Below are 12,828 nucleotides of genomic sequence, written 5' to 3'. Positions count from 1 at the left end.
TCCCTCCTTCTTCGCTTCTCTTGCTTTCTTTCCCTCCTTCCTTCTTTTTCTTTCCCCCTTTCCTCCTTCTGTGGCCCAACTCTAGTGAGAAGGGGTTTAAACTTTAAAACCCTTTTTTCTTCGCTCCCCCCCTGCAGGCCAGCTGGGGAAGGGGAGGTGAAGCTTTTGAAGAAGCCTCCCCCCCTTTTCATTTCTCTTCTGACATCACTTCCGGTGATGTCAGGAGTTGTGGAATATGCTAATAGCCTAGTAGCTCATTAGCATACCATATGCTAATGAGCTCCTGCAGCTCTTTTTCTATGGAAAGACCCCTGCTTACAGGAGAATGTAAATGCGCAGCAGTGAGCAAGTTAAAGGATGGGCAAAATTTCTTCCTTCAAAAATCTCTGGTCAACAAGATAGAGGGGACAATCTTAGCTCCTATCCCAACAGACATCCTTTCTTATACTATCAATTAATGGATACTGCTCATTCTTAGGGGAAAGTAAGCCAACATTCCGAGGGCAAAGCCTGTCCTCTGTACAGAGCATAGTTCCCCCCCATGCTCACATGGAATCCCTCCTCCCTGTCCATTATATTTATATGAGTTACCTAGTCACACGGAATATTCCATTGTTGCATTTGCTGAACAACTACAGGCAAAGCCAGGCATTTCAATTGCAAAACTTAACTACCAATATAAAATGGAAAGGAAAAGAGAAGGATGGGAATGAATGATCTAATAGAGTTCATCAAGTTGAATTTCATGTGTTTGTGTTCCAAAACAACACCCTTCTGTAGTTTGGACACCCACTCTAATGAATACACGTCAAATTAACAGTGAGCACTGAAGGCTGTGTGGGCTGAAGAACAGCTCACAGGGCTTTGTCATAGCCAAGGTTAGTGGAGGCTCCCAAAAATATTAAATGAAATCTGTGCTCTAAAGTCTCAGGAGATTTTCAAGGTTAAAAAGTTTCTATTTGCTTCAGTGTTCTTTCTTCCAAGAAGCTAATGACTGCTTCAAATAGACAAAATGTTTATTCCCACCTGGCAACTAATAATACAAGTGAAACAGATATGTGTTTTCCATTGAGGTTCATACCATTTGCTCTTACATTTATATTACTGGCTTATACAAAGGAAAGAAATAGTAGCTTCAGCTCATAATATATTGGGCAAAATGTCAAGAAGATTAGGGCACATGGTGGACGAACTTGGACAGAAAACATACGTTTATGGCAAAGGATCATTTACATGAGAAATCTAAGAAATTGCACTGGAAACCATGTCTGCCTTGTATCATCTGTGTTTCAACAACAGACTTCTTTTAGCAGGCAGACTAAGTTTATAGAAACCAGTGTCGTAAAGCTAATATAAACCCTGGATCATCCCAACACATTACCATCTGAGGAAATGAGTGACCTTGACTTTGGTAGAACTTTGCTGACCCTTAGGGGTTAGGGCGGGATAACAAATCAAATAAATAAATAAACTTTGTATTCAGAAATATCATATGGTATAATCCAGATTCCAATTTGGTAAAAACTTCTACGATTAACTACCGTTAAAATAGTATGGAGAAGGCATAATCATCACAGTAGTTAACAGTATGATCAATATGATGAAGTTCGCTACTCAAAGCCCAACATTCTAGCAACTATACCATATCATTTTAAATTATTTAAGATCAGATCCAGTGTGATTGGCTATGGACCTCAAGCTTAATGGGGGGCCTCAGATTTAGATATTTGTTAATTTTTTTGGCGTTTATAAGTTTGGCAACTTGTTTTTATGCACATCCCATCAGGCAACTCACTTGATCCACTTAGATCTGCGATTTTTTTACTATTACAGCTAGAGGCCTCAAAAGTTGGAATTGCCCTGGGCCTCTCTGGACCTCAGGAAAGGGCCTGTTTAAGATACATTTGTGGAAGGAAAGGTTTGGAATGTAGAAACCAAATCTTTTCTGCTTTTTCAAAAGGTAAAAGGGCATGATGGGCTACAAGGAAGCTAGTTTTATCTTCATGCACTCCCTGACTGAGAGATGCATTGCTTCTTCTTGTGCCTACATTCTGGTGGGGGTAATCTCAATGTTTGCCATATAGTAGTGTCTTTGTCCCTCAGCCACTAAGTTGTCTTATGCAAGTATCTTCAGATTGCTCTCTACTCCAAAAACAAAGGTTCCATTGTCATAGGTGGTGGAGGGCAGATACCAATGGCCTCTAAGGCCAATCCTGTCGTCTCTTGAAGCACATATATAGTCCCAGTCACACATTACCTTGGCTCCACCAACAGTCAGTGGCCACTGCTCCATGCCTCAGCCTGAGCTCTCAGTCATGCCTGGCAATATATTGAAAAGGCAGGTACAACCCTGACCTGGATCTCGTCAAATCTTGGAAGCTAAGCATGGCCGACCCTGGCAAGTAAGGGAGCCCTCCAAGAAATACCAGGGCTTGGGATGCAGAGGCAGGCTATCCTCTCTGTAAAACATCCAAGCCCCCAATAGGGGTCGCCAGAAGTCACCATGACTTCCGGCCATGGAAGCACACACACAAATACCAAAAAAAAAGGCATGTCATACCCTGCTTCTGAAACCATGTGTAGGGTAAAGAGTGGGCAACTGCAGGAGAGGATGGCACTGCTGCTAGGTGGCACATTACTACAGGCCAGGATAGCCTGAGGCCCCAGCCAAAAGGAAGGGCATACCAGCAGTTTTGAATGCTAAGAAAAACCTTTAAAAATGGACAGCTGTTCCTCACTACCACTGAGGGAAACTCAAGAACAGCAGCTTAGATTATGAGTGAATATTAGGAAAAACTGTATGAACAGCTGAGCAATGGAACAAGTTGCCTTGGGACGTTCTCTGGAGGCTTTTAGGGAGAGGCTGGATAAAAAGTGTCAGAAATCATTTAAGTCAAAGGAATCCTCCACAGTGCAGGTGCTTGGACACATGATGACCCTAGATGCACCTTCCAGACTTACAATGATAGGATTCTAAAACCACAACATGTTCACAGTAAATATGAAAATGCTATAAAGACCATGTGGCATTTAGCTTCTCTGTAACAAACTGTGCATGTGAGTCAAGGCAATACCCCTTATGGAAAGCCTGATACTTAACAAATGGGATGTCTGAGTGGGTTCTATCCATCAGCATGCCTGAGTAGGGAAATAATGTATTTGAAATCTCCCCTATCTCAGTAATTCCTTGCTCATGAAAACTCCTTGTACTGTAATTTTTCTTTGTGCATGACAATACTACAGTTCAGGAATGGCTTACCACGACTTCCGATGTATGGCGACACGCTGGCGGACTCCCGGATCTCCCAGGGATCTGATCTGCGCACCAGCGGAAAGGAGGGGGGGGCATGGGTCGCTACCCCCCCAGAGCCTTGGTAAAAGTCTCCTAGCCATGGGGCTTTTGCGGGGTGGCCTCGTTGCCAGTGTGATGCTGGGGAATTGAGGCGCTCCTCCGTCCCGACGGTCCTGCCACTGAGTGTCCATATGGAACTAGAGCCGCTGACCAGGAGAAGCGTTGGGGATTGAGCATTTTGAACGTATGCTGAGTGAGGTTGTATGACCAACAATGAACTGTGAGTCGGGTTAAAGCGAAACAAGAATTTAAAAAGAAAGCTACCCCGTGGGAACGGTGAAAAAAACACATGAACTAAACAACGAAATACTAAGGGGGAGCGGAAGAAAAAGCAGTGAAATCTGTTTTGAGAGACTTACCAGAGCGTGGATAAGCATATGGGTGTATTTCAGAGACTTTAGCAAGTTTTTATAAAAGTAAGCAATCCATAAAGATGGCGGGGAAGAAGGCAGAGAAAGACAAACCAGCAAAAGTGGTTTAATGGTTTTCCCGGAGATGCTGAATGAGTTTTGATGACCCTTGAGCACTGGACAGGAAACTATGGAGTTTTGGGAATTAGTGTTAATCACTACTTAAGTATGGGTATTGGGTAAAGGGAAAGCAAGGTCTGGTATGGGTAAGATTAGTCCAAGGTGAGGTAACAGCTGTCCTGAGACTCCCATTGTTTCAAATTATGCATATCTTTAGGGTGTTGAGGGGGGTGTCAGGTGGTCAGCTGCTGTGATTCACTTTCCAAAAATAGTTCCCAGGCGCTTACCCAGCCGGCATCCATTTTGTGTGCACTGGATCCATTTTGTTTGTATCAGATCTATTGGGGGAGTTGGTATTTTTCATGTGTGTGTGTACGTCTGAGTACACCTGGAAGTCATGGGGACCTCTGGTGACTGACTGTGTGTGCACCTCGAAGTCTTGGTGACCACTGGTGGCTCACCCCTCCTGGGGGCCTGGAGGATATTCAGAGAGGTAGATGAATAAAGCCTGCCCCCACCTCCTGACAAGGAGGTCTCCCATCCAAGTACTTGCCAGAGTCAACCCTGCTTAGCTTCTAAGACCTGATGAGATCAGGCTTGCCTGGGCTATCCAGGTCAGGGCTTATCAGATCTATTTTGTGTGACATTTCAGGCCAGGCAATGTCTTTACAGTTAATGATTTTTGGAGGTGATATTAAAGAGGGGTGCCCATAGCATTAAACTGTCCTCCTGCAGGAGGAGGGGCCTGACTACTAACAGAAGTCCCATTCTTCCTTCTCACCCTTCACAATGGCTCTCTCCCCAACAGGATGTGCCTGCACATAAAGGGAGGCAACAGCTTTCCATAGTACAATCAATCAACTGTAACAGTGAACTTTCAGCATTACTCAACTGATATTATTTCATTTGTTCATTGTTACCTGACTTCTGTATGCTAACAAGGAGTAAGTGATTGGCGGGTATACATGTATAAAACCTTAGAACACATTAGTAAATGATCCAGTAAAGGATGGGCTAACTAGTAAAGAGCACGTGCAGATGCAATTACTTTGTGCCCATGACCATCAAGAAGACAGAAATATGCAGACTAGCAAATGCAAAACATTTGCTAACAACATAAGAGGCTACATTAGAAATTAGTTAGGCTTTCTATAATCTAGGGCTTGGAGGCAATTAAATGAGCCAGACAAAAATTTGGTCATAGTACTCTGATCTAAGGCTATATATGCACATGGTTTTACTTTGCCTGACTGTGAACAGGGAAAATTAAATTAAATTAGTTCTGACAGTAGCCTCATTTTGTTGGGAATAGGACCTCTAGCAAGGGCTGTGTGGTCCAAAAAGAATTTTTAAAGCATTTTCCAGGATCTCCTAATCCTGATTAGATGCTGCCTGTCCTTAAACTACTTCCGCTTCCTGAAACTCTCCAAGGCTGTTATTTTTTGTAAGACTCTTCCATCCTGCTTGAGGGAATACAGCATACTCAAACAAACTAAAAGCAATCCCATGTGGTCTGTGAAAGCAATTACCCAACAACTTAAATTCCTTATGTTTAAAACTTGAAGGGACAATACCATTTTTTTTTGGTAAAAATAAAACAAAAATAAAGCATCCAAAGCTCTTTTATAACTGACAGCCAGTGCAGTACAGTGAACAGTGTTGGACTGGGAAGAGTGGGGTTCGCTGTGTAGACTTGTGCAAGTTATTCTCTTTTAGCTTAATCTACCTCTTAGGTTGTTGACAGTAGACAATGGGACTGCCCCCAGGTACTATGTCCTGAAAAAGGTGGGATACAAATGTGATAAATAAACAGTATTTAAGCTAGGAAGAGGTAAGTATGCTTGGAGCAGAAAAGTCTTTTACACTCTCCTCTCCTCCTTGCTGTGCTCTAGGATGAGACCCCAAGGCATAAAGACAGGATATTTCATATTTTTTCATATTGCATGCAAGTGGTTGGTGGATCAACTAAATTTGGTATTTCTTTGTAACATTTAAAGAATGGAGTGGTGCTGCATTGATTCTTTAGAGCCATTTAATGTACTTGCATTTGTAGTAGGAGTGTTAATTTTCTGAACATCTAAATGGGAAAAACTTCATTGGTGACCAGTTGATGTAACTATTTGTTCATAGATTAACCTCTATTCCTTCCCCCCAGTTTTTGTATGAACTGTTCTTATGGTAAAGTGGAGCTGCATACAGATATAAGTTGGTGTGGGTTTTCATGATGTTAGCTATTTCTCCCTGCTGTCACTGCTTAAATGATGCATAACAGCTTTCAAACTGAATGTGGAATGCCCCTTCTTCTATGCCCTGTGTGTCAGATGGGCTGTCAGTTTTGTTTTTGTTTTCTGTTTAGAAGTATTGTGCATGTTTACAGGATTATCTTTAAACAGTTCAATACTTTTTATTTTTTGGAAAAAAAATACTGTAAGAAAAGGCGGTGGCTCCATGAATAACACAGGGGCCAACCAATCAGTGCCATGCACCGCCTTGTTCCGAGACATATCAGAAGTGGCTTCATGACTGATTCAAGGACTACTCTATCAGTACTGTGTAAATCCAGCTTCTCTTGCAAACCAGGAATACAGATATTCCCTCTGTGGGGGAAATATTGCATATGTACCCAAAAGGGAATATTTCCACAGTGACCACATCAAAAAATATTTATATACCACTTTTAAATTTGAGCATCCTTGCTCCCAAACTCTTATCCCATCTATGTTTAACAACAGGGCATATTTTGAACAGATATTACACTTTTGCAGTGGGTATTCATCAAAGTAGGTGGTTAAGGCTGGTAGCCACTGTTGGTGCCTGCTGAGAACTCACTTGATTACTGTTATGTATTGACCCTGAACTGCCCTTGTGAAAGGACTGAGCTTGGGATGCATAATAATTGATTGCTAGGATCCTAGAATGGACCAATAGGGAGACAGGAATCCTAGAGTAAACCAATTGGGAAACAATAGAGTGTAAATAGCTTATCGTTGGGAGCAGTGTTCCCTCTAAGCTGAGTTAGTGTGAGCTAGCTCACAGTTTTTTAGCCTCCGGCTCACACATTTTTGTCTCAGCTCAAGAAGGATGGCTCCAGAACACACTAATTTATGCAGTAGCCAAATCACCTGCTCACAACTTTAATGTTGGTAGCTCACAAAGTAGAATTTTTGCTCACAGGACTCTACAGCTTAGAGGGAACATTGGTTGGGAGTGGGGTGTTTTTGGGTGTAACCCTTTTCAGGCATAAATACCTGGCTTTGGCCAGGGACTGCTGTCTTCTTCTTTCTCTTGCTGAATCACTAATAAACTATGAGCTGATCACTTCTATGCATCTAAACCCAGTATATTTCACTGGCGATGAAGGTGGGATCCCGATGAGCAAGCCTGACCCAGCCTCCAACACTGCACCGCGCAACGATCTCCAGGACTCTGCATCTCACATCGCTCCACGGGTCATGGTTGCCACTCTGGGAGTCATTGCTGCGTTCGACCCTGCTCACCCTGAGCTTTGGGAAATGTGGGTAGAGCAGCTGAAGTACTTTGTTCGGTTCCAAGGCATAGACAACGCCAACAAGAAGAAGTTGCTCCTGCTCAGCACATGCGGCATCGCCATGCTATGCCTAGCCCAGGGCCTCATCGCTCCTAAAACCCTTGAAGCAGCCATGTACGATGAACATGTCAAGGCCCTCACCAGCCATTTCGCGCCTCAACCAACCAAGATGGTGAAGTGCATGGACTTCTTGGCGTGCAACCAAAAGTCCAGCTTTATGGCTGATCTCCGCAGGCTGGCCATAAACTGCGAATTCCCAGATCTCGAGGATGCCCTCTTAACACAGTTTGTCTGGGGCGTCCGTGAACAGAAACTCTGCCGCAAATTCATTGGTAACAACGAACTCAAACTGGACAAGGCACTATGCATAGCCACAGCTTTTGAAAAGGCACAACGGGATTGCTAGGCCCACTCCGCGCATCAGGCCTCCACATCCCCGGTCTCCGATGCCGTGGATGAGGAAGAAATACTCCAGGTATGTCGTCTGGCTCACAAGGACTCGCACCCACCGTCCGCGACTGCCCCATAGCCCGCAAAGACCATCACTCAAGCGCCTTGCACCAGCTGTGGTGAAGAGCACGAACACCATTCCTGTCGTTTCCACAACATGATCTGCCAATCCTGCGGAAAACAAGGCCACATCACACAAGCCTGCCACTCCTGAGGAAACCAGCGTCATCCAGCTGCCCACCAGGAATCCGCAAAGCTCCACAATACAGCCATCCACCAACACCAGGTACTACACTTGCCCTAGGACACCCCTAACAAAATTAAAGTAATCGTGTTAATAGAGGGGGCCCCTTGCGAAATGGAGTTGGACACAGGGTCCCCCATCTCCATCATCTCAGAAGAGACTCTCAGGAGGCTCTGCCCACAAGGGGGTCCCCGACTAGCACCCGCAGGCTTCACTCTCAGAGACTTTCAAAAGAAACCTGTTACCATTAAAGGGTGGGACAAGTTCCGTGTGCAGTATAAGAACTTTGAAGGACTTTTAGATTTGGTGGTGGTGGAAGGGCGGCTTACTAGTTTACTAGGTCTGTCATGGTTTGCTCCCCTGGGGTTCGGGGTGACGGGGGTGCATCACGTGCGGCCTACAAACTACAGCAATGTGTGCGATGAGTTCCTGGCCATTTTCAATGGGATGCTTGGTCGCTACACCGGTCCGCTGGTCTCCCTAGTCCTCGACCCAGCTGTACACCCCATCCATATGAAGGTCAGGCATGTCACATTTGTATTGCGGCCCAAGATAGACGGAGAGCTGGACAGCCCAGCCAGAAATCAACGGAGTGGCGCCGACCAGCGTACTTAAAGGACTTTGTCAGTTGAAGAGGCTCTGAACCTTGGGGGGGGGTTGTATTGAGCCTGAACTGCCCTTGCAAAAGGACTGAGCTTGGGATGCATAACAATAGATTGCTAGGATCCTAGAATGGACCAGTAGGGAGACAAGGATCCTAGAGCAAACCAATTGGGAAACAATAGCATGTAAATAGCCTATCGTTGGGAGTGGGGTGTTTTGGGGTGTAACCCTTTTCAGGCATAAATACCTGGCTTCGGCCAGGGATTGTAGTCTTCTTCTTTCTCTTGCTGAATCACTAATAAGAACATAAGAGACACCAATGTTGGATCAGGCCAAAGGCCCATCCAGTCCAAAACTCTGTCACACAGTGTCCAAAAATACCAGGTGCCATCAGGAGGTCCACCAGTAAGGCCAGGACACTAGAAGCCCTCCCACTGTTGACGCCCCCCAAGCACCAAGAAGACTTGCCCCAGAGCCCCTATCTATACCTTGTGGCTAATAGCCACTGATGGACCTCTGCTCCATATGCTTATCTAATTCCCTTTTGAAGCCGTCCATGCTTGTAGCACCCACCACTTCCTGTGGCAGTGAATTCCAAGTGTTAATCACTCTTTGGGTGAAGAAGTACTTCCTTTTATCCGTTCTAACCCGACCGCTCAGCAATTTCATGGAGTGCCCACGGGTTCTTGTATTGTGAGAAAGGGAGAAAAGTACCTCTTTCTTTACCTGCTCTTTCCCATGCATAATCTTATAAACCTCAATCATGTCACCCCTCAGTCGTCGTTTCTCCAAGCTAAAGAGCCCTAAGCGCCTTAACCTTTCCTCATAGGGAAAGTGTTCCAACCCTTTTATCATTCGAGTTGCCCTTTTCTGCACTTTTTCCAAAGCTATAATATCCTTTTTAAGGTGTGGTGACCAGAATTGCACACAGTATTCCAAATGAGGTCTTACCATTGATTTATATAGGGGCATTATTATATTGGCTGATCTGTTTTCAATACCCTTCCTAATAATCCCCAGCATAGCATTGGCCTTCTTTATTGCAGTCACACACTGTCTCGACATTTTCAGTGAGTTATCTACTACAACTCCAAGATCTCTCTCTTGATCAGTCTCTGCCAGTTCAGACCCCATCAACATGTATTTATATTTAGGATTTTTTGCTCCAATGTGCATCACCTTGCACTTGGCCACATTGAACCCCATTTGCCATGTTGACACCCACTTGCTCATCCTTGGCAGATCTCTTTGGAGTGCCTCACAATCCTCACTGGTTTTCACCACCCTGAACAACTTTGTATCATCTGCAAATTTAGCCATTTCACTGCTTACTCCCAACTCCAAATCATTAATGAACAAGTTAAAAAGCACTGGACCATGTACTGATTCCTGCGGTACCCCACTGCTTACCACCCTCCACTGAGAGAACTACCCATTTATACTCACTCTCTGTTTTCTATTAATTAGCCAGTTTTTGATCCATAAAAGGACTTGTCCTTTTATCCCATGATTTTTTAGCTTACTTAGGACTTGATCCATAAAAGGACTTGTCCTTTTATCCCATGATTTTTTAGCTTACTTAGGAGCCTTTGATGAGGAACTTTATCAAAAGCTTTCTGGAAGTCAAGGTAAACAATATCTATTGGATCCCCCTTGTCCACATGTTTGTTCACCCCCTCAAAAAACACTAACAGGTTAGTGAGACAAGATCTATGAGCTGATCACTTCTATGCATCTGAACCCAGTATATTTCAATTACTTTTACCCCTTCTTGGTCTCAGACAGTAGCTGAGAATTTGCTCTTCTTTCCTAATAAATGAAATTGATGAGGTTTTTAAAATATCACTCAAATATACAAAACAATAATCTGGGCTAGCTACACTCCAGTAATCTAATCAGGATGCCCAAAAACCTCTTGTGTGCCCCCAAGGACAGGGTATACTTCATATAAATATGACCTTTGCTTTTATCTTTGCAAAGAGAAAGGTACCCAGTTTGGGAGGGAAAATGCTTTAGAAATTTAGAAATTGTATTCCTTAACTGTATTATACTGGTTTTATACTCTGCTGTGGATATGGAGGTGTATATAACTCTAAATATTATCAAACTTTTAAAATGGAGAAGAGTAGCAATTTGTGGTGGTGGGGTTTCCACTTTGGGGTCCTTGCAGGATACCACAGGTCCCAGGTTTTGCGATTTCATTAGCTCAGAAGATGGCTAGAAAATATACGCAGGGTTAAAGGGACCTTTTGGCTTTTGCAGTTTTTCCTTTTCAGGACCTGCAGGAAGATTGAGACTTGAATGGGCAGCCATGAAGGATCTAGAAAAGATCCCTAAGTGTAAGGATGTGTCACTGGTGACCAAGATCAAGATAATACATGCCATAATATAGTCACATTACGAGAAGACAAGACTCAATGGAGACGACAACGACATTAGGCAGCAGGAAAAGAAAAGAGACAATATGAGATGGATTGGCTCCACCAAGGAGGAGCCACAGCCCTCAGTTTGCAAGACCTGAGCATCCTGTTAGCAATAGGATGTTTTGGAGGTCATTAATTCATAGGGTTGCCATAAGTCAGAAATGACTTGTTGGCACAGAAATGACTTGTTGGCACTTAAAAACACACACAGCACTACTTTTCCTTTTTTGGTAAATCTATGCCAGTCCATGGAAAGAGTCTAGTTAGTTTAGTAACCTGTGTTTGTTTTCCTGTGCATAGCTGGAGAATATGCATGAAGAAACAGCAACTTGCTATTCTGGGACATGAGTTATAACAAACTAGTCAGGTAAATGCTCTGAAAGTTCAATGATCATTAATATTTAATCATCAGAAAAATTGTTGTCTAAGGTACATGTTGTCTAAGGTACATGATGAGACATGATGGCCACCAAAACAGTGCCGTCTCTTCCTCATCTTTTCTTCCTGTTGGTGAGTGATCAAACACAAGATGTGATGCCATGTTCTGTGATCTCACAATGAATCCTAAGAACACTTTCCTGTGAGTAGGCCCCATTGAATAAATTTTCGTAGGGGTCTGACTCAGTCTGTTTAGGATTAGGATTTTTAGGATTAGGATGTTTAGGATTAGGATGTTTAGGATTAGGATGTTTAGGATTAGTCTCCCACAGTGCAGTCTCCCACAGTGCAGTCTCCCACAGTGCAGTCCTAAGCATTTATCCCTCTAAGCCAGAAGGGTGTAGCTCTGTTTAGGATGGCCCTGTAAATTTCCCATCCAAGCTCCCCTTCTTGACTGCCCTTCATCGTGTCACACATTTTCAGTAATTATATGTTACTGAGGGAAAAGGGGTAAGAGATGTGGAGTTGCTGTTTTCAACAGTGGTTCCAGCCTAAGTCACAGTAATTTGTGGTACCACCTTGCTCAGCATTAGAAAATATTCTTGGAATACCATACCGTTTTATTCTAACTGGGTATGGTTCGATATGGATGCTGTTGAGCTGGAAACAATTCAGATGACAATGTGATGAAAATTCTAGAATGCTAATCCTTTGAAGGTAAGCTGAAGGAACTGGACATTATCTCTGAGAGAGAGAAAGGGGGGGGGAGAGAAAATTTAAGATGGGATATGCAGGCAGTTTGACTATATGAAGTGAGTTTCCTTTAGTGCCTCAGATTCCTTAACTATCTTAATGTCTTTGGAGGACTTCCGGCGGATGCGGCGCTGCGCTCGGGCGCGTCTCTTGGAGCTCCCGAGGACGGCCCCTCCCGTGCGCCTCTTTGGAGCCCCCCGAAGTTCGGGGGAGCTCTGCTCGCTTCTCTCGGAGGGAGAGCGAGAGCAGGAGGCTTGGCCGGTCCCCCCGTTTCCATGGCAAGGGCGGGGGTGAGACCGGCTTGCCCCGAAGCAGAGGCGTCGGGCAGCAGGGAACATGGTTGCCATGTTTCCCCGTAGCAGCAGCCAGCCGCGATTTTAATCAACTATTTTTTTTTCTGCACGGGTGTTTTCTTATCACTTGAATGGTGGATCTATAATCTGGTATTTCATTGAAAAGAAGATCCTATTCCCCATCTACGGATTTCCTATTGGTATGAAGAAAACGGCCGGGACTATGAAAAGGACTTTATATTAAATGCGTCTGAAGGGGTAAGAGACTAAAACTTCGTTTATTTCATACATGAAGTTGATAACCAGAACAAAAAA

Source organism: Gekko japonicus, unplaced genomic scaffold, assembly GCF_001447785.1.
Source record: "Gekko japonicus isolate JY-2015 unplaced genomic scaffold, Gekko_japonicus_V1.1 scaffold1511, whole genome shotgun sequence".
Lineage (NCBI taxonomy): Eukaryota > Metazoa > Chordata > Lepidosauria > Squamata > Gekkonidae > Gekko > Gekko japonicus.
Note: the sequence above shows the minus strand (reverse complement) of the source record.